The sequence below is a fragment of the Centroberyx gerrardi genome, chromosome 10, assembly GCF_048128805.1.
Source record: "Centroberyx gerrardi isolate f3 chromosome 10, fCenGer3.hap1.cur.20231027, whole genome shotgun sequence".
NCBI classification, from domain to species: domain Eukaryota; kingdom Metazoa; phylum Chordata; class Actinopteri; order Beryciformes; family Berycidae; genus Centroberyx; species Centroberyx gerrardi.
The window spans coordinates 19,636,646-19,656,824 of record NC_136006.1 but is presented as its reverse complement, the minus strand read 5'-3'; the positions used below and the strand labels follow the sequence as shown (position 1 = coordinate 19,656,824).

General features: G+C 43.0%; 1 protein-coding gene across 1 annotated transcript in view; it reads left to right on the top strand.

Moving 5' to 3' along the window:
• The window catches only part of LOC139927173 (interleukin-1 receptor accessory protein-like 1-B), a 118,469-nt gene that overhangs the window by 20,633 nt on the left and 77,657 nt on the right, over positions 1-20,179 (top strand). The window lies entirely within an intron of this gene.

Sequence of the window (20,179 nt, the reverse complement as noted above, 5' to 3'; positions counted from 1 at the left end):
GCAAGGCTGAGAGAACGAGCACGATAGATAGATGAATATATAACACACATAAACAGTTGCTAATCCACACAGGCTATATGAGTCTTGATAAGCGAGTAAGTGTGTGGGTAAGTAGCTGATTGTAGCGTTAAATGTAATGTACACAGGCATGTTTATGGATGGGCTTTAATCGATGCTTGTAATTACCTCCTGAGTAAATGCATCATCGGAATATGTTTGTTTTCAATTCAAACCGTTTGTTTTGTGTTTTTGGTAAGAGCGCCCTCCCCTTATACTCACATGCTCACACACACACACACACACACACACACACACACACACACGTACAGTATCATCTCAATAAGACAGCATGGGACTGTCAGGGAAACATAAAGAAGGAAAAGGTTGGTGCAGGAAACTGAAGCACAACTCCCTTCCTTAACATGGCACATGCTAGGCCAAAGAATCTGCCTGCTGCATATTTCATGCAGCATGCTCCTGCTCTCCCTCTTATATATGCGTACAAACACACACACACACACACACATACACACAGGCACACACATACACACATGACACTCAACACAGATTACTCTCCAGGGTTCTTTTATGCTTTAGCAGTGCCAGCAAAAATGTATAAAAATGAGAACCAATATAAGTATAAAACTTCTGTTCAGTCATCAGTTTAACTTGTCACTGGTAACGGCTCATGAATCACGGACATGGTTCACGCATCACACCCATGTTCAGATCGTACCCATGCGCAAATTTGCATATGAGATTAGTGAAAGCTGCTTGACCTCTAACCAAGGGCGTGATGGGTGGTGGAGGGACGTGATGTGGAAGACGAAGCTCTAAAATACGAGTCAATTTCCTGTGGGGCTTATCAGAGGCTGTTTGACTGGCGTGTGAGCGGCGAGCGGCCGTCAGTTGTCAGGATTTAAACTTAGAGAGGAAATGAGACAGTGGGGTGTGCTCTGAATATCCCACAATGACAGAGAGACAGAGAGGGAGGGAGAGAGAGAGAGAGAGAGAGAGAGAGAGAGAGAGAGAGAGAGAGAGAGAGAGAGAGAGAGAGAGAGAGAGAGAGAGAAATCCCATATCCCAAACTGTATATCCCCGTTAAAAGGAATACATGCTTCAGTGTTATAGACAGCATATACAGACCATCTAAGTAGAAGTGCATGGCTAATCTGTAGTTGTTCTCAGTTGGAGCTTGCTGGCCTGTATGCTAGTACTGTACATAGCTTTCCCCAGAGTGTGTTTTGAACATATCCAGTACTGTACTGGCTGTGGTGGCTGCATCAGCCTGTCTGGATGACAGACACTTCTTCCTCCCTTCATTAATCTCCATTTAGTTCTGCACTGGAGAGGAAAGAGAGAGGGAGGGCGGGAGAGGGAGGGCGGGAGAGGGAGCGTTAGACAGGGGGAAAGGGGGGAAGAGCGAGATTAAAGATATGGTTGGCCATGAAATCGAAAGGAGATGGAGGATGGGGGAAGAGGGAGAAAGGAGGGAGAAAGAGAGAATGAGGAGGAGTGCGGTACATGGAGGCCTGCAAGATGGAGAGAGTGGGGAAAAAGAGAGAAAGGAGAGGTGGGGGTGGGGGTGGGGGGGCATAGAAGGGTCGAAGGAATATAGGTATAAAATGGAGAGAAAATAGAGGCAGGAGAGAAAGGCGAGAGAGAGGGGGAAAGGGAGCCTGCTGTTTGATCTTTAACAGGATTATTTTTCCCTGCTGTCCTTTTATTTATTTGATTTTTCCTCATATTTATTCATATGTAAATGCCTTACAGTGGCTGTGTGCCAGCGGAAAGCCATATCGGAGCTGAGCGCTGCACTGAGCCCACCCTGTGACTGTGCCTCTGGTTAAGTGCATCATCGATACACACACAGCCATATTGGGTGATCCTGATGGGATTTCTATGGGCCTCTGCAGCCCTGCAGTAGGCCAGGATTCAGACAGGCCTGCAGAGGAGTACAGTTGAGTGCTTAACTGTGTAGTTATGGACTCAGCATGAACAGCATTTTCAGTGCTTTTCGAGTCCTTTTATGTTTTAACAGCTCGACCTTTAGAACACAATGTTGGACCATGTGGCCATCTGTTTGTTTGTTCTCTCTCTTTTTCTGCATGTGTGTCTGTGTGTGTTTGTGTGTGTGTGTGGATCGAAGGACATGTTGGTGTGCTGGTCCAGCATGGTGCTATGGGTACAGGTCTCTTCATTTTCCATTAGCCCTTATTCACGAACACAGAAACAAAGCCAAGGCTAGCCTGTGCCCTGGCATTTATTTTGATGCCCTTATTAAAAGTGAGGGCTGGGGATGTGTCGGGTGTTCAGCCGCGGGGTTGATGGAGCTTTTCCATGCTCCCCTCTGTTAGAAGATGCAGGGACGAGCCCAAGGCTCAGCACTAGAAGCTGGATGCTCTACTGGATATCAATCTGGTCTTTCTCTCAGATTATATAAAGTCTGGCTCTGCAGATTGTTTATACTGCCGTCACTGGAGGACAATACTCTATCTCTGTTGCCTGTAGCCCAAACAGGCTGTATTTATTTATTTATTTGTTTGTTTGTTTTGTTTCTTTATTTTGGTTCTTTAGGCTGAACGGTTGACATTTTTAGGATACACAGGATGTCCCATACTGGGGTACTAATCTCTTATATATATTATATATAATCTTGTATATTCTCATTGTGTGTGTGTGTGTGTGTGTGCGTGTGTGTGCACGCCTGTGTGTGTGTGTGTGTGTCTGTGTGTGTGTGCTTAACCCCAAAACTCTCTCATGTGGGATGTACAAGGCCAGCATTCCGGTCAATAGGCAGAGGCTGGATGGGCTCCGTCCCCTGTGATACAACTGTATGTTTCACAGATTCCCTCAGATATTCAGTATCGACCTCTTTTGAATAAGTAAGCAGACCCACATACTGTACGTACACACATAGCTCCATGACCTATAGACCTATATGAGGGACGGCTGGTGTACAGACCCACAACACAGATGTGTGACAGCTTCACAGATGCTGAGGCCATGGACCATTATTGTAAGGAATTTTTGTATGTGTGTGTGTGTTTGTGTACTGTGTGTGTGCCAGCCTAGATTCTTCATGTGTGTATTGTAGCACCAGTGAGGACCATAGCCATTAGAACCGTATTGCAGTTTGTCTGGTAGGGCGCTCTGGGCCACAAAATGCAATTAGATTCTAGTATAAAATATTTATTTCCACAACACCTACTGTGCTCCAGAGAGGGGCCCTTACTCACTCTGCACTTAAATATGAAAATAGTATATGAAGTGCATGCCTGAGAGAGCAGCAGATACAATTTCTCGGGCTAAGCTCTCACACTGGCTCTGTGTGTATGTGGGCACAGCTGAGTGCATGCACATAAATGGGTGTGCATGCTCATAGATGTGTGGACTTTTGGTGTTATTACTCCCTGACAGGATTGAGTCCAATATGCTGTATTGTATTGTATTGCAATGCATTGTATTGTATTGTGTAGTCCTGGGTCAAATGACTATTTGAAATGGATTTTCTTTCTTTTTTGTGATTTACTGTATTAATAATGTTTTGCACCATGATACCAAATGGATAAGCCTAATGTCGGGGTACCAACTCCAGTCATTCACATTTCTAAAAGACTATACTACAGAGAGAAATACTACAGATGGCCCAGTTCTGTTTTGTGCCATGTCTGTATGTATGTATGTGTGTGTGTGCGCGTGTGTGTGTGTGTGTGTGTGTGTGTGTGTGTGTGTGTGTGTGTGTGGTGTGTGTGTGTGTATGTATGTATATATGTCTGTATGTATGTATGTATGTATGCATTGCAGCACAGCCAGTTAAATATAAAGAGAGCAACTATTTCCTTGATTTTTTCAAATCTAACAACCCTGGTTTCACAGAAAGTGAGCCGACTAGGAAAAGCTGAGATAATTCAATTCTAAAATTCCAAAACAGCCGTCAATTGACTGCGGCTTGGCCTTTCTATTGTTAACACAAGCTGCAAGGTGGATTTATGTGGGGATACTTAAACTTTTTTAGCCCAGGAACGAAATGTGGAATTTAGTCTGTCAGCTTGGGATACTCATTTTGGGTCCCAACCCCTAAGGGAACAGGGATTAATGGATTGTGGCTTTCCTCCTCCAAGCTGCCATCCTCTTTACTGTGTACTGAACAAGGAGCGTACAGCTGCCTCTTCTCACCTCTCCTGTTTAGGGCCTCTTATGGCTGAAGCACTCAACAACCCCGGCAGAACACAAACACTTGTCCGCTGATCAGGCTTTTGCAGTGATATCTAATAATGGCCTGGCCCTTGTGCGGTGCTCAGTGACATTCACCATTGGCTCTACATTGCACATACAGTATGTTAATAAGTAGAGAGACAGGTGAACCCTGGCCCTGGGAAGCATATTGTGAGCTTGTGAGAGAGACGGTCAGCAAGCTGCCAGCTACTTCTACACTCCTCTCTCACTGACCCTCACCATGTGTGTGTGTGTTTGTGTGGGTGTGTAAGTAGGTGGAGGCCAAATGGTAAGAAATGAACAATATGGACAAAAATTATGATAAGAAACCAAACTCTGGATAACATACCAGAGAGCTCTGAATGTGATTTAGTTTTCACTAGAATGAGTAATGAGATGGAGCATTGGTGTAACAGATTTTAAAAATCACAAGGTCAACAGGGGTTGTATTGTCTCCCACTCATGCCAGGCATGTTAATAGCACCATACCTGTTCTAGTGTTAATGATCTGTTGAGTAGCGGTGTCTCTTGAATGACTTTTATTTTTCAATTTACCTCACTTTAACGTTGGGCAGTAACCAGGGGAGCTGCTGAGATACAGTCATTAAATACGAGTCTATTATTGTAAATAATTTTTACACCCTAAAATACTTTGCATTTCATGGCATTTCAAAGCATCAAAACGACTTTACAGTGTTGGACTGTTGGTCTCTTTTATCCCCATCTGATTGTTACCTCATAAAAGATGTATTTTTACAGCCAGGTTTATTGTACAGTCTGAACTTTACTCCAGAGGATAATTGTGGTTGTTGTGGGCTTCAATATGGCTTTCAATTTATTTGTGGTGTGAGATAGTGTGTTTGTGTTTGTGTTTGTGTATGTGTGTGTGCGTGCTCACATGTGTGTGTGTGGGGTGTATGTGCTTGTGTGTCCCTGTGTTCTATATGCTTGCCTGCATACATGTATGTGTGTGTTTGGGTACATGTATGTGCGCATTGGTATTTGTGTGTGTGCATATATGTTTGCATTTGTGCATGGGCGTGGATACTGTATGTTTTGTTGCATATTAGTGTGTGTGTGTGTGTGTGTGTGTGTGTGTGTGTGTGGGTGGGGGGTTGTGTGTCTGGCCTGCACTGGGAGGATTACTGTAGATTTACAAGGCCCGGTAACAATGAGCAGACCCACCCCGGGGACCCATACTCAATCACTATCACAATGAAACGCTGCTAATTCCTATTAAAAGCTGCCGCACAGGCACTGCCCTCCCTGCCATCCAGGCCGAGGGAGAGCGAGAGGAGTGCGATAGAGGGGAAAAGAGATCTATATTGCAGAGGTCAGAGATAAACGTGTGCGTGGGAGAGCATGTGTGCGACAGAAAGTATGACAACAAGTTTAATCCCTGTTTCCCCCTGTTACTCGATTTCCGTTTTAAGTTTCCATAAATCACTCTTCTCTCATTGTTTTCTGGCTGTTTATGAGGCATTTTCATGAGAAAAACATGGGGCCCGAGTGTGTGCGTGCCACTGGGGAGCAGTGCAAGATGGCGTCTGTGTTCTTACCCTGTGTCGTTTGTCTTTGAAGAGCCCACCCAAAGGCCCTATCCTCTCCAGCACAGCTCCTTATCGGCGAGCGGCTGAATAATTCAGCAGAGTAAGATGTAAAGGGGATTGTTTTAATTCCTGGCTAGCAGGTTAGTGCCTGGAGTTTGCTGTTGCATTAAATGCAGGCAGTAATTCATAGTGTCTGCCCAAGCCTGGCAAATGAGCGCAAGTTGGTGTGTTGTTAGGGTGTGTCGCATTAGTGGATGAAGGTGGTGGAGGGGCCTGTGTGCGTGTGTGTGAGTGTTCATTCTTATATGATTGCATACAGCGTGTATTTACTGTATGTGTGGATGAGTGTGCATATGAATTCATGAAAGGCAGACAATAAGATGGAATAAGCTTCAGTCTTGAGTTTGCTGCTGTCACAGACTGGTGCTGCTTCCTGTCCTGGCTCCTGCACAACAGCACAAACACATTCATTTAGAGGAAACCTTTAATTGGACATAAATATTTTAGAGCATTGCATGCATTGGACAAGTCTGTCTGTGTCTCTTTCTCTCTGTCATTCTCTCTCTATTCTCTTTGTCTTGCTCTCTCCCTTTCCTTGCTGTTGCATGCCCACATACATACAAGCACGTACATCCAACACACACACACACACACACACGCTACACAAGTTTCCTAGGACCTATAAAGCTCTTTCCTTTGCCCATTAAAGGGGATATATTATCGGTCTGGCACCAAATCACTTAACGAATCCATTTTACTTTAGATACATGCTTGTACATGCAGAAGCACGTCGATGCTGGCAAGCATACACACATAGACACATATACTGTACGGTGTCTTTAAACTGGGGCACTATCGTAATGGGGGTAATGGCGGCTGCATTATTAATGAGCCAGGCTTCATTATATTCATCTTAATTGAAAATGTTCTTTCATCTTCATCACTCGCTGACTTATCCTCTTCTCCAATACCGGTGGTGTAATACGCATAATAGTACGTGCATAATACACACATAGTGCCACACACATAACGTTGTACCCATACAGATGCACGCATACATGTCCACACGCACATGCAAAGTTTGATAGGCACATACCCAGATCAGCACAGCAAGTTAAGCTATAATTGGACATTGGAGATCTGCTGTGTGATTTCCTCTCTGTTGTAATCTTGCTGTTCAGTGAATTTTCACTCTCCTGCTTTTCCACTTCCAATTCAGCTATTCTGTCTCTCAAGTCCTCTTACCATTTGCTATTCAGTTGTGGCTTGATCTGCTCTATCATACACCAACATACTGTGTGTGTGTGTGTGTGTGTGTGTGTGTGTGTGTGTGTGTGTTTGCTTGCATGTGTTTGTGGCTACAGTATGAAACTGTGCTGCCTTCTATGAGAGAGGCATGTGAATGTTTTATCTTGTTACATAAGTGGCCACTCCCTGCGGACCCCTGACCTCGTTAACACACCGCCGCCGTCTCAAACAACACTGACAGACGAGAGGAGAGGAGAGAAGGGAGGAATAAAGGAGATAAAACATCAGAGAGAGAGAGAGAGAGAGATCGAACAGATGGAAAAATAGGATGAGAGGACAGGGAAAGAGGATGAGGTGAAATGAGGAAAAGCATTTAGGGGAGAATGCATGGGCGACACTGCCGACAAACCGGAGTATGGGAATAACAGGGTTTTATTAAGCTGTTCATCTTTCTGTTGTCCATCTGAAAGCAGCATCAAATGTCTTCAGTGATGGAATGATGGAGAGACGCTGAGAAATGAAGAATGTTTTTCTGCCTCTCTGATGGCTCATATTCTATTGGTCCTTCATGGCAGTTTGATTTCATTAGAGGTTACGCCAAAAAAAAAAAGACAATTTGAATTACTTGAGCTGTGTGTGTGTGTGTGTGTGTGTGTGTGTGTGTGTGTGTGTGTGCGTCATGTGTTTTCATGGTCATGGCTGTGGTGCCTGGGTCCAGGCCTAGGGCAGTGGTGTCATTAACTCCTCTAGCCCAGAGTGTCAGCTCTCACTGGAACTGTCCTTTTACTGACTGACTGACTGGATGGATGGATGGATGGATGGGTCATTGCTTTTGTGCATCCCTCTCTCCCTCTCTCCCTCTCTCTCTCTCTCTCTCTCTCTCTCTCTTTCTCTCTCTCTCTCTCGCTGAATGATTCATCGCCAATTCTTCTGCTATCACCTTGATTTAGCATCACATTTCTTATTCAACCATGCCCATGAGTTTTCTTTTCTTTTCAAAGACACACATTTTCTCTTATTCATTGTTCTATTTGTTTTAGAGAGCTTAGAGTTAAAGGGAAAATCAAACCCATTTAAACAGAAAAGGTGAAAAGATAATCAGCTATGATGCAGCAGTGGAATCCACCAAGTCACCACATCTACCATGCCATGTTTTTTAATAAATTAATAAAATTAATCTTTTATTTCTTGATCAACGCTGAAATATCATTAAACTATGAATCCCAGCACGTCAAAATAGAATATATTCCAGAGTTTAATTTCTTCTGCAGCATTTCTTATCAGTGAATTTCAGCTTTGAAGCACTTTTAAGGCCATTTGTTGATACTGAAAACACTGGTTTTATTTGTGTTTTTATTGTTTTTTTTCCATGGTAAAAAGGAGAAGCAAAATGATACAAAAAAACAACACAATGATACGCACAATTATTGGCACACAGTACAGTGACAAACACCACAGAAGGAAGAGATGCAAATTTGTGCAGGTGAGATTATATAAAAAACCCCAAGGGCCTGACAAACATCTCTGCTCCAAACAGACTGAAGAAATAAACAAAAAAAAATGAAAGCAATGTACTGTAGACATTAACGTTTTCTGAGTTTTCTATACAGATGGCATAAATGCACATTTCTGAGATGCTTAATGTCTCAGATGAATAAATCATCCCAATGTATTATGAAACATGGTAAATAATTAGAAATACACATTGCTGACCAAAGCGACATACTAGTTAATCTACCACTAAGTTGACAGCCAAGTGAGGTAAAAGCATATTACCATGAATATTGTATGCTGCGGTCTGTACTGCATCAGAAAAAGCCATGCATTGCTCTCCCAAGTGTTCAGCACCATGGATAGCTCCACCACATACAGTGTCTGCTATCGTTACTACTGTCATAATGGAGGAGCACTTACAAACCTGTAGTACTCTCCATGGAACCAAGTTGATCTCCCCCTCTCTTTCTTTCTCTCTCTCTCTCTCTCTCTCTCTCTCTCTCTCTCCCTCTCTCTCTCTCTTTGCCTCAAGCTGAGTTCAAGTGCTGACCTAGGATTGGCACAGGGATTGGCACAGTCAACCAGAACTCTAGTCTCAACCATTAGTGGTAGAATTCCAGCTCTCTCCCTAAATCACAGGCTTTGTCTACTTAGCCTCCTCTTCCTCTGTGTGTCCCTGTCTGTGTGTGGACTTTGTATTTATTGAGCTCTCCCCCAGGCTAGGACTTGTACGCCGAGTAAAGGAGGACATAAGAAATACCCGTTCACAAAACCTGAGGATACAACCCGGATCTGATGGGCAGGGAGCCATACTAAAATTTTGAGGAGACAGCTTACAAAATGTTTGGGGCCAACTCAGTTTTATTCAATATCATCTTGCTGCAGACATGGAGCGGCACTGCAGTTTTAGACCAAGAGTTTTAGAGTAAACATCGAGGAAGTACGGCAAGTCTCGAGGGGAAAACCACCACCTCGCCAAACCACTCAATAAGTCATCTAGTAGATGCAAATGGTTGTTTTGTTTTTCCTTCATAAATACAACATGAAATGTTCTTACAGGATTATAGCAAGATATGTAAAGCTTTTCCAAGTCCTCTAGTAATGTTGATTTGCAATAGTTATTTCAACATACAGGCAGCTGTACCGAATCTAAACATTGAAGAGATTAACTTAATGATTAGACAAACTGTTAAAGGTAAGGTTTTGGGAACTACCAAGTGAGTATTAAAGGATTAGAGGCTACTGATAGTTCTTTTAGAAGAAGAAAGGCTTATTCAAATTATATTACATTCCTATTATTACCTAAGGTCAAGGAAACATTATAGAATCCTAACAGGAGGGTTACGGTTAGGGTTAGAAAATATTCATATTCTTTTTTCTGTAGATAACCTGCAGAAAAACATAGCATATTTAATGAACATAGTGATATTTATGGGTAAATATCATATTTATGTTGCCAAGTGGAAAAACATGAAACCCTCTCTTGCACCTTCCCTGTTTTTATCAGTGAGTTAAAGACTTATTTAAAATCAAAATAAAGGGATTGGAGGCACCTTACTTGTGCAACGTAAAAAATGTATTAAAGCTTCAAAAGCACCTAAATAAACAGGCAGCCTGAGGAAGAGTGCTGAGCTCGAAACACATTGCATATTCTGCATGTTTATAGCATATATATGCTCATTATGCACTGTTGTTTATTTAGGCGCTTTTGAACCTTTAATACATTTTTGACGTTGCACAATTAGGTGCTTGCAGTCCCTTTATTTTGATTATATCCTATGCCACCTTGGAAGCCCTTTTCCTCCCACTATTAAAGAATTATTTGTCATCTCTCAAGTTACGTAATGAAGTCCAAAAACAAAAACGCTGAAATAATACCTCTGTCCATGTCTCGCTATATCATTATATAATATTGAATACTGGAATTTTATGTTCTGATACTATGTATGCCTTGTGTATATAGATATTTTTTGGTTCCTTTAATATTCCTGATTGTTGTACAATTGACAATTGAAAACTGCATCAATTAACAGTGAAAAATACTGCTACTATTACCAATATTGATACAACAAAGACCAATAATACCAGCATGTATCCTATTGTATTGCTCTAATACTGCTGGTCTAAAATTATTGGTCTGTCATTTAATTAGGGGCTAGAATTTCTGGTGGGTTTATGAATAAATTAAAAATATTTAGTATGTATCTTTGTCTGTCCAAATCTTTAACAAAGTGGATTTTATCAAGCTCAAACAAGGCAATTGGATGAATCATAGCTATGCAATACTCTGCAGTATACTCTGCAGTATACTCTGCAGTATACAGCAGCAAACTATACAACATCCCAACACATACACAAGCCTGGATTACTGACCAACTGGGCAAACCGGGCATTCAAGTGCTGATTAATTTGAACAAATTTCATTGATTGGTTTTCTTACTGTTCAGTGCAATTTTACTGAAGCTTTTCCTGTTGTGGTTGTGAGCTGAGCAATGTTTACATACTGGCCTAAATAATAAATAGAGCAGTATCTGGATGGACGGGCAGTGCATCCCTTACTGATTCCTCATATGCTCACCGTCACTGTGCTGTGGTGGCGGGTCAGGGATTACCCTTGATGCATTGTGGGAAGGCCGCCTGTGTTCCTGTGTTACCAGGTGTTACTGATTAGTTTTGCCTTAGTAGTTAATTTTCTTGTGATTTAATGTTTCTCTTGTCTGTGCCTTGTCTTTGTGAATATGTGGTCCTTTGTCAGAATGTCATATGTGGAGATAATGCCTGTGTGTGCGTCTGAATAAAATACTTCAAGGTTATGCATGTCACTTTGCCTTTTGCTAAGACAATATTAAAAGCAGGCTTATGCGTTTTCATAAAAATATATCTGCAGGCTAGCCTTTGTGAACAGCAGTTCTTCCTTTGCAATGATATATGCATTAAACAGCATTTTCATTTCTTTCATTTCTTTTACAAATTGAACAAAATTCTAGCAACAGCATGAGGCTTCTGGTGGATATATTGAATGATTATACTGAACCTACTTAGGATATAATGCTTTCCAATGCCATGCTTTTTAATTGAATATTTTTTGAACCATTTACCTCCATTGCCAACATTTTTCAATCTCCTTTCCAGCTATTATATAAAAATCACAAAACAATCAGTGCTTCTTCTCATCTTACCTCAGCCATTAAACCTCTAGCAGCCAGTAATAAAGTGTCACTCTGTGGAGGACCGTGACACTGGAGTTGGCTCTACTCTCACACTGGTATCTCCATTGTTTGCATCATGTTTATGTTTCTATTAGTTGCCAAGCTTGCAGCCGGGTTCAGTGGAGGATGATCGAATGTTAGATAGAGGTCTGACATTCATTCTCCAAATTATCAATGCATACACAGCATTAACATGTGATTATCTCATGGCATATTTTCATCTTGAAAACATTTCAACAGAATTACAGAGGCTGATATTATTTTTCCACGCTTTCAGGAGCAGTCACCAGTGGTTATAGTAACTTAAAATTAATACTCAAACTTTTTTTTTTTCACTCAAAATGGCAAACATTTTACGCACCGTTTGCGGCCCTGTTTGTCCCCTAAAATATTTCATTTTTGGTTAAGGTCAATTTCAGTTTTATTGGCATTAATCTCAGGTGTTGGATTTTGAAATGTCATTTTTAATGGATTTACAGAATCTGAGGAGCATAGTTTTGGTCACAAGAACAATGTACGCACAAGCTGTACTTTCTATATCATGATGAATAATGACTTTCTCGTCTGCGGACAGCCAACCGCCATTTTAACCAGACTGCTCCAGGTAGCCACAGTTCTGTCCCAATTCCAATCTTTGCTGTTATAAAACTTAACAGGCTTTTTTCTCATTAGGGTATAACTTTTTGAATGTGTGAAAACCTCTGCTTGACAGAGCCGCCCGATGAAAAACAGCCTATGTAAGCTAAGAAGAGTAGAATAATGCTGCGTATTCTAGACTAGGTGTTTGGATTAATGGATTATTGATAGCGGGCTTATGTGTTTGTGCGTGGAATTTAATGTCCTTGTTTTGTCTCTCGCTCTCCTTCTCCTCCTCTGTCTTTGTGAGTCTCAGAGAGCGAGAGGGAAGAGGGAGAGGAGCAGGGGTGATAATGACTTGTCAAATTAGAGGCGATGGATCCTGCAGCGAGTGTAAACACAATCCGGAATGTTCGGATGACATTTTCCAAGCTGTATTTCTACTGGGGGAGATTAGCAGAGTGACAGCTCAGCCCGAATCACAGCTGCACGATGGAGAGAACCCATACACACACACACACACACACACACACACACAAACACACACACAAACATCCGCACACGCATGCACACACACACACAGAGAGAGAGAGAGTGAGAGAGAGAGAGAGAGAGAGAGAGAGAGAGAAAGAAATGGCATTTCTATAGTGCACTGCATAGACAGACAGCTGCATAGACAAATACAGAGGCACTTTATATATGGTTTACACACACACACACACACACACACACACTTTTCACGTTTGGAGATCTTGCAGTTTGTCGTACTTTTCCTCAAATCGGGTGTTTATTCCCAGTCATGATCCAAGGTGCTTGGCTCAGCCAGTCATGCAGTCCATGTATGGATTCACGTCCATGCCGCCTGCCCCACACCTCCGTCAGCATGATGGATGGAGTTCACACACAGTGTTGACTTTACATCTTATAGGTACTTTATTTGCATCTGTTTCCATCCCCCGTAAATCTGCGCTCTTAAAACACATGATGGAGGAGAGCCGCGGACTTTTTAGTTGTCAAGATATTAGGGGCTCCTGTTTCTTGGTGTTCTATTTTACGCTTGGCCGTCCTCCCGTGTACAGCAGCAGCCGTGAACAGCGCTGCTCATTTCCCAACTTCGCCCATGAAATAAAGAGCCATTTAAGAGGAACAATGTCCCGGCCACCACATCTCCCTCTATCCTGCCCCCTCTATTGGGGAGATACTATTGAGAGTCCCAAGCACATCAATTTGGGCCTCAAATGACTTTCTCCAGCTGGCCAAATCCTGACAAGCTTTCTGTTCTCCTTAAAAAAGAGCCCTTTATCATCAAGAGAAAGGAAGAAAGGATGAGAGGGAGACAGTGAGAAAGAGAGAGAGAGAGAGGAGAGGCGAGTCAAAAAGCTAATGTCTGAGTGACACCCTTTCTCACACAACAGGGGAAATTTCTGTTCTATAACGGGTTCTGGTTAATTTGAAGTCAATTGGAGAGTTATTAAAAGGATCTGTGTGAGCTGGGCTGAACTTGGTCAAGGGCAACAAAACCCACTCCGGTTTCTGTCTGAGACAGTCGGAACAGGACCACCACCTTCAGGCAACCTTGAAAGTTTACATGATTTGTCAATAAACTGCTGTATGGGGACTAAAATATCTCCTAAGGATTGCATCCTATTTTCATTATTGTGGTTATTTTGTCGTAGCCACAAACACATTTGCCTTTGTGGTATTATAGTAATGCGGTTTCCGTTGGAACACCTGCCTAGATTCTCTGGGGTAAAGCTTATTGTCAAGGATTTTCTTGCCTTTTGCTAAATTAAGTATTGTTTTGTGAAGCTTTGGTTTATCTCGCAAAGCTTCATGTTGCCTTTGAAATTACTGTGCCAATATGTATGCAAATGTCGAGATCTACTGCCAGAAATTAGATTTACTTCATCTCTCTATTGTTCCTCTATCCTTTTTTGGTCCTCAGGTAGAGGTTCAGTAGTTTAATATAACATTGCATTATAGTCCACTTTACAGCGCAGGCACTGCAAATAAAGGCAGATGGGAAAAAAACAGAATGCGGTCAGGCACAGGTAAAAGGGAAGTTCTGAATTATTTCACATATAATGGTGTGCAAATCACACACATGTGCGCGCGCACACACACACACACACACACACACACACACACACACACACACATACTGGTACAGTTAGGGTCTGACTGTGATTGCTGAGTAGAAGTCAACAAGAATAATGGCCTCAAATTATAGAGAATGCTTCACATTGACCGGCTTGCTGCTATTCATTTTCTGTGGGTTGCAGCGAGGGAAGCCACAGGGGGAAAAAAATGATCTGGAATAAACTGAAGACCAGGCAACTTTATGCAAATGAAATAACAGGGCTTTGCAAGGACCAAGTGCAGGGTAAATTACTCCCTACTTACTTGAACAGTCAGCAAAAGCAGCCAAGTTTGAGCTACAATAGCGATGGCAGTGGGGACATATTGGCCTGAGCCTGAGTCTGGCATCGGACTGTTCAGCTGGGGGATGTGTCAGTGGGTAGCTGGCCTGGCAGACATATTGCTTGTTTGCTCTGCATATGCAGCCTTCACATCTCATCCCATCACAGTTTCTCTGTTCTCTCTCTCTCTCTCTCTCTCTCTCTCTCTCTCTCTCTCTCTCTGTCTTTCACCTTACATAGCGGATGGCTGTTCCTTTCTTTCAGTATAATCCAACTTGTGTGTCTGTGCTCACCTCACTGCACTTACTCTTGGTGGAGCTCAAAGTGAAGCGACCTATGTGGAACCAGTGAAAATGTCAATGGGAAGGCACACATTTGGTCGCGCCGCCTTTGATTATATCTTCATTACATAATCAGTGGTTTTCACTCCCAGTCCTTCAGCCCTGCTGGTTTTCATGCTAGTCATCTAATCAGGGACTAATTTACATCTGGGATGCAAGGTGAATGCGATTAACTAGCTGGTATGATAGGAAGCCAGCAGTGCTCTGGGTCCCGATGAGCAGGATTGAGAACCACTGCATTAGATATTCAGACTTCGGACTTGAGAAGAGAGAGAGAGAGAGAGAAAGAGAGAGAGGGAGAGGAGAGTGAGGGGATATTTATACAAAGTAGAATGCCATTCCCTCTCTTACTCTATTTTTTGGATAGAAAGCAGAGGTAGTGTGCTGCCATCTTTAGAGAGAAATTATCAGTATTGGTCCACATTTGCATATAAATGAAGAATGGTGAACTGTCAGTGAGAGAGAACGTTTGAGACTGACTGAGAAACAGGGAGTGGCACAGGACAGAGGGAGATTAAAAAGACAGATATGAAGTTATATAGAGTAGTTACAAAGAGAAGGAGAAAGGCAGGGAACAAGTGAGCAGGAGCATTAAATTGCAAATGCTAACATGCAAGCCTGCCTCAATAAAACATCTAGTCTACAATAAATAGCATCATTTATATTCTTAATAGCTTACAAAGACTACCTTTCAATAGATGTAGATTCTTTAGAGTCCAAGCAGTTCTACCTGACTGAAAAATGATCTGTGACTTTTCAACTCAGAACCAAAAAAGATCTGGCATTTATGTTAATTCAGGCCAGTTCAGTTCCTGTCAAAACAGTTCTTGGCCCAAGTGAACCTGGGGGGGAATCATCAGACCTGGACCAAAATAGATCCATGGCTACACAGACTGAGCCTGTCCTGTTATAGTGGATCCCAGTCGACCAAGATGGATAAAACATAAACTTATTTTGTTTAGACTATTGGATCATGATGTAAAAACTTGCATTTTTCTCAATCAAAACTGCGTGTGGATCCTTTTAGATCTTTTGGAAATAACATTTAAGTTTCTAACTAACACAGACTAGTAAGAAAACAACAACACAGCACCCGTCCAGCTTAGATCTTCTGAAGGCTTCTATTACGAGGCCTAGAAGTCTGGGAGAAAACTCCATAAATTCAAAGTCTAGACACAGACAGGGACACACAGAGGAACTGGCGGCTAAAGAGACAAAGCCAGTGATTTAGGGAGAGAGCTGGGATTCTACCACTAATGGTTGAGACTCAGTTTGTGGTTAACTGTGCTGATCCTAGGTCTGCACTTGAACTCAGCTTAAGGCAAAGATGGAGAGAGAAAGAAAGTTTCTTTGAGAGACGGACAGATGGTGAGCAGAGACTGTAACATTGCAAATTGTGACACATGCCTGACCCCAAACATTAAGAGAGTCCATTTGAGGACAAATGCATGTATGTATTTACTGTATTTACAGTTATGCTGCTTCTTGTAACTAATTACCACCTCTGATATAAAGAAAGAGTATACTCAACCATACCATGATCAGTAAGCATATAAAAGGTGGAGTGAGGAATAACCGCATGGAAGACCTACACTAATCACGTGTGCAGCGCAGAAGGATTCGCATCATATGTAGTGGGGCCGGAGCCCATCACTGCTGTGTTTAATCCTGTCCCTAGGCTTACTGGTCCAGTGAACCATAGACTATAGATTCTGCACAATTACCTCCAGGGGTCAACCCCCCTCTCAACCCCTTGTTCACCTCACTGGAACAGCCTCAGGCCACAGTATGCACATTTCTGGAACCGGAAAGCCATGGGAGATCTGCATAATTACCCCCTACCAAGAAATAAGCAGGATAATTTCCATACTAGAGGACTTTGGTATGTTTTTTTTTTTACCTTAGGGGTCACTTAATAGTCTGTTTCACACTAACACCAGTTCTAGAGAGGGCCGGATGCAGTTTAGTTAGAAAGGAGAATATTCATTATTGTTCTAAATAACAATTATGTAGAGCAAGATGGGTGACGGAGGAGGAACCACTGACAGACCTAAACACAGAGGGGGAGAGAGTGTATCGGCCGGATGGGGACACAGAAATAGAGATATGTACTCAGGGTGGGTGGAATGTAAATTGAAGGAGGAGAGAGAAAGAGAGAAAGAGTTATTAAGAGTCCTTTTCCACATATAGATCAGTGAATGTCTTCCCGGCCTGCGAGGACCCCACCGCCCACCCAACAGCTGATAATTACACTTCATTAGGAGAGCAGGTAGAGATGAGAGGAGAGGGGGCTGGGGACCGAGCGCGACATGAAGAAGAGAGAGAGAGAGAGAGAGAGAGAAAGAGAAAAAGAGGGAGAGAAAATGTAGGCGAGAGAGCGAGGCAGAGTGGAGTGATATACTGTTGTGAAAGGATAATGGGAATTTGATTATGGGGGAAAGAAAAGCAGGAGTTGACTCTGCTGCCATGTAGCCCACTCTGCGAGTGTGTGTGTGTGTGTGTGTGTGTGTGTGTGTGTGTGTGTGTGTTGGGGGTGGGGGAGGGGTGCATTTAAGTGTGTGTGGGTGTGTATTTTCTTGTTTGTGCGATTCCGTGAGTGTTTATGCATGAGTCTGGGTGAATTTATTCTAGCTCAAGGGTCTGTATTTATTGCCTTGGTTTAGTGTCACACAAAGACAGACAGGTTCCTGGTCTGCCTGGAGACAGACTGTAATAAGGTCTCTGCGAGTGACCACACACACAAACACACACAGCTTGACACTTCTCCCCATGCTATTTGCTTGCACCGTCCATATGTATGCCCTACACACAACCCCTCATTCCATGCGGTGTCCAGTCATGTGAGGTAGCGGTGTCAGGGCATGAGAGCTGACAGAGCAGCACAGTAGCACTACTAGGCTGCAAAGGAGTGCTGCTGCAGCCTTCAGCACTGCAGTAAGGTTCAGTGGAGCAGAGGCTAGCTGCCGGTGGTGTGAGTGTTCAGTCTGAGAGAGAGAGCCATGTGGGAATGTGACCATCTGGAGACAGTATTTACAGTATGGGCTGTCTATGAGTGGGTGGAGAGCTGGATCGCTGTAAAATATGTGTGATGTACCTGAGCCGCAGAGGTAAAGACGGCGAGAGGGGTTGTGCGTACATGTGTGTGTGTGTGTGTGTGTGTGTGCTGAGTACAGGGAGAGTGAGAGGTGTGGACTGCAGTATTCCTCCTGCGGGGAGCATTGATTTTCCTGCCTGGCGTGGGGATGTGGGAAATGTCAGCCTCTAATTGAGTTGATAAAACCGTTTTGAGTTTCAGACGTAAATATGGTTTCTCACAAAAGGCCACCGCATTAGACAACTCCCATTGGGAGGTCTGTTAGGAGTGAAAGTCCTGCATGCCTGGTGTGTGTGTGGGTGTGTGTGTGTGTGTGTGTGGATACGTGCTTGTGCTCATGCATGTGGAGTTTACTTTACGCGGTCAGAGGTTAGTTGGATGTTTCTCGGACTCTACATTCATTATGTCTGCTGCTTTGCATACTGAAAGCAAATGATGGCGGCAGTGTCATTGAACCAAATGGCTGTTTGGTTGGGAATCAGGATACAAGCCCATTAGAATAAACAATTTTTTTTGTGGCAGGTAGGGTGTGGATAGAGCGTGTGAGAGAGAGGCAGAGGTCACATCCATTAGAGGTGTGGAGGGTGAATAAAGAAAAGGCTGAATGAAGCCTCTGCTGTCCCTGCTGATTAGCAGATTGATATCATGCAGAGAGAGGGGAGGACTTACCTACTGCCCTCAATGGAAAATCACTCTCATGTCAATATGGAAGAACAGTTGTCTGTGGTTCAAAGTATCTCTGATCGATATCTAAATACCCTCCTTTTAGAGGCCTATCTAACGCTTAACTGGATTATCAAAGAAGACAGATGCATGAAATGGAAAATAAGCAAGCTGTGTTTTTTTTCTTGCCTGAAATGGAAAGCAGAAGAAGGACATTTTTATCTGGATGATATTTGAATAATTTAAAAATATCGCTCTGTTTTCCAAAGCAATCAGACTTATCTTCTATACTAAAAAATGTCAATAAGGTTCATTAGTAAGACGCTGGATAGTTGCATAATCAGATTCCATAGGGCTTAGGTGGAGAGCGGTGCATATGAGCACGTATGAGAGTGCATGCATGCCTGTTTGTGTCTTGTCAACAGAAGGGGGCTTGCTTTGATAATTAGGGGTGATAATTAGATAGGATTTCACATACACACACCGTCCCCCTCCCCCCACCACACCTCTCTCACACACATATGTAAGCACGTACACATGCGTAGCCTAGCCTACTGTTAATTAACAGAAATAATTAGGCAGACACCCATTCGTATAGGGAATGAGCATGCATACCCGCTCACGCACAAGAAAAAACACACACACGCGCAGACACACGCGCACGTACACACAAAGACACACATTCCTTCTCTGGTAATTAAGAGTATTAATTACAAGCATAGTTGTCCCTGTGAGGCTCTGTATCACTCACAGACTGGCACACAGCAGGGCTCTTATTACTTTATCTCACCACACTATCACCACCACACTCTCTCTCTCTCTCTCTCTCTCTCGCTCTCTCGCTCTCTTACTCACCCACACATGCATGCGGTTACACATGTACACTCACACACGTATATGCACACACCCACACGCACCTAGTGTATAAGCAAATGGTAGCTAATTAGTCAGAGACTGATAGTTGGCCACAGGTTAACCTTGGGTAGCTTGGGACAGAGAGAGAGATCAGCTCATTAGAACTAGAAGAGACCAGAGTGCCTGAGGGGCTGGGCCAGTGTCTTTGTTGGATTTTCAACCAATGTCCTTTCAGCCGCGACGCCCCTCTGCCTTAATGTTTGTACTTACCTGTCTTTCTACACATTGTAATAGCAACTGAGGTAGACATCTACATCTCAAACATTTCAGGCCAGGAGATACATTCAGCATCTTACCTGTGATTTCATCTGTAAGGTGAGCTTTTCTAGTTTTAGTTTGCGCACTAACCTAGCTGGAGATGCAGGCCAAACTCAGTCAAGTCAGATAGAGTAGCTTTAGTGGGTAGCATACAGTACCTTTGACATATCGATGTGAGACGAGATGCTAGGGT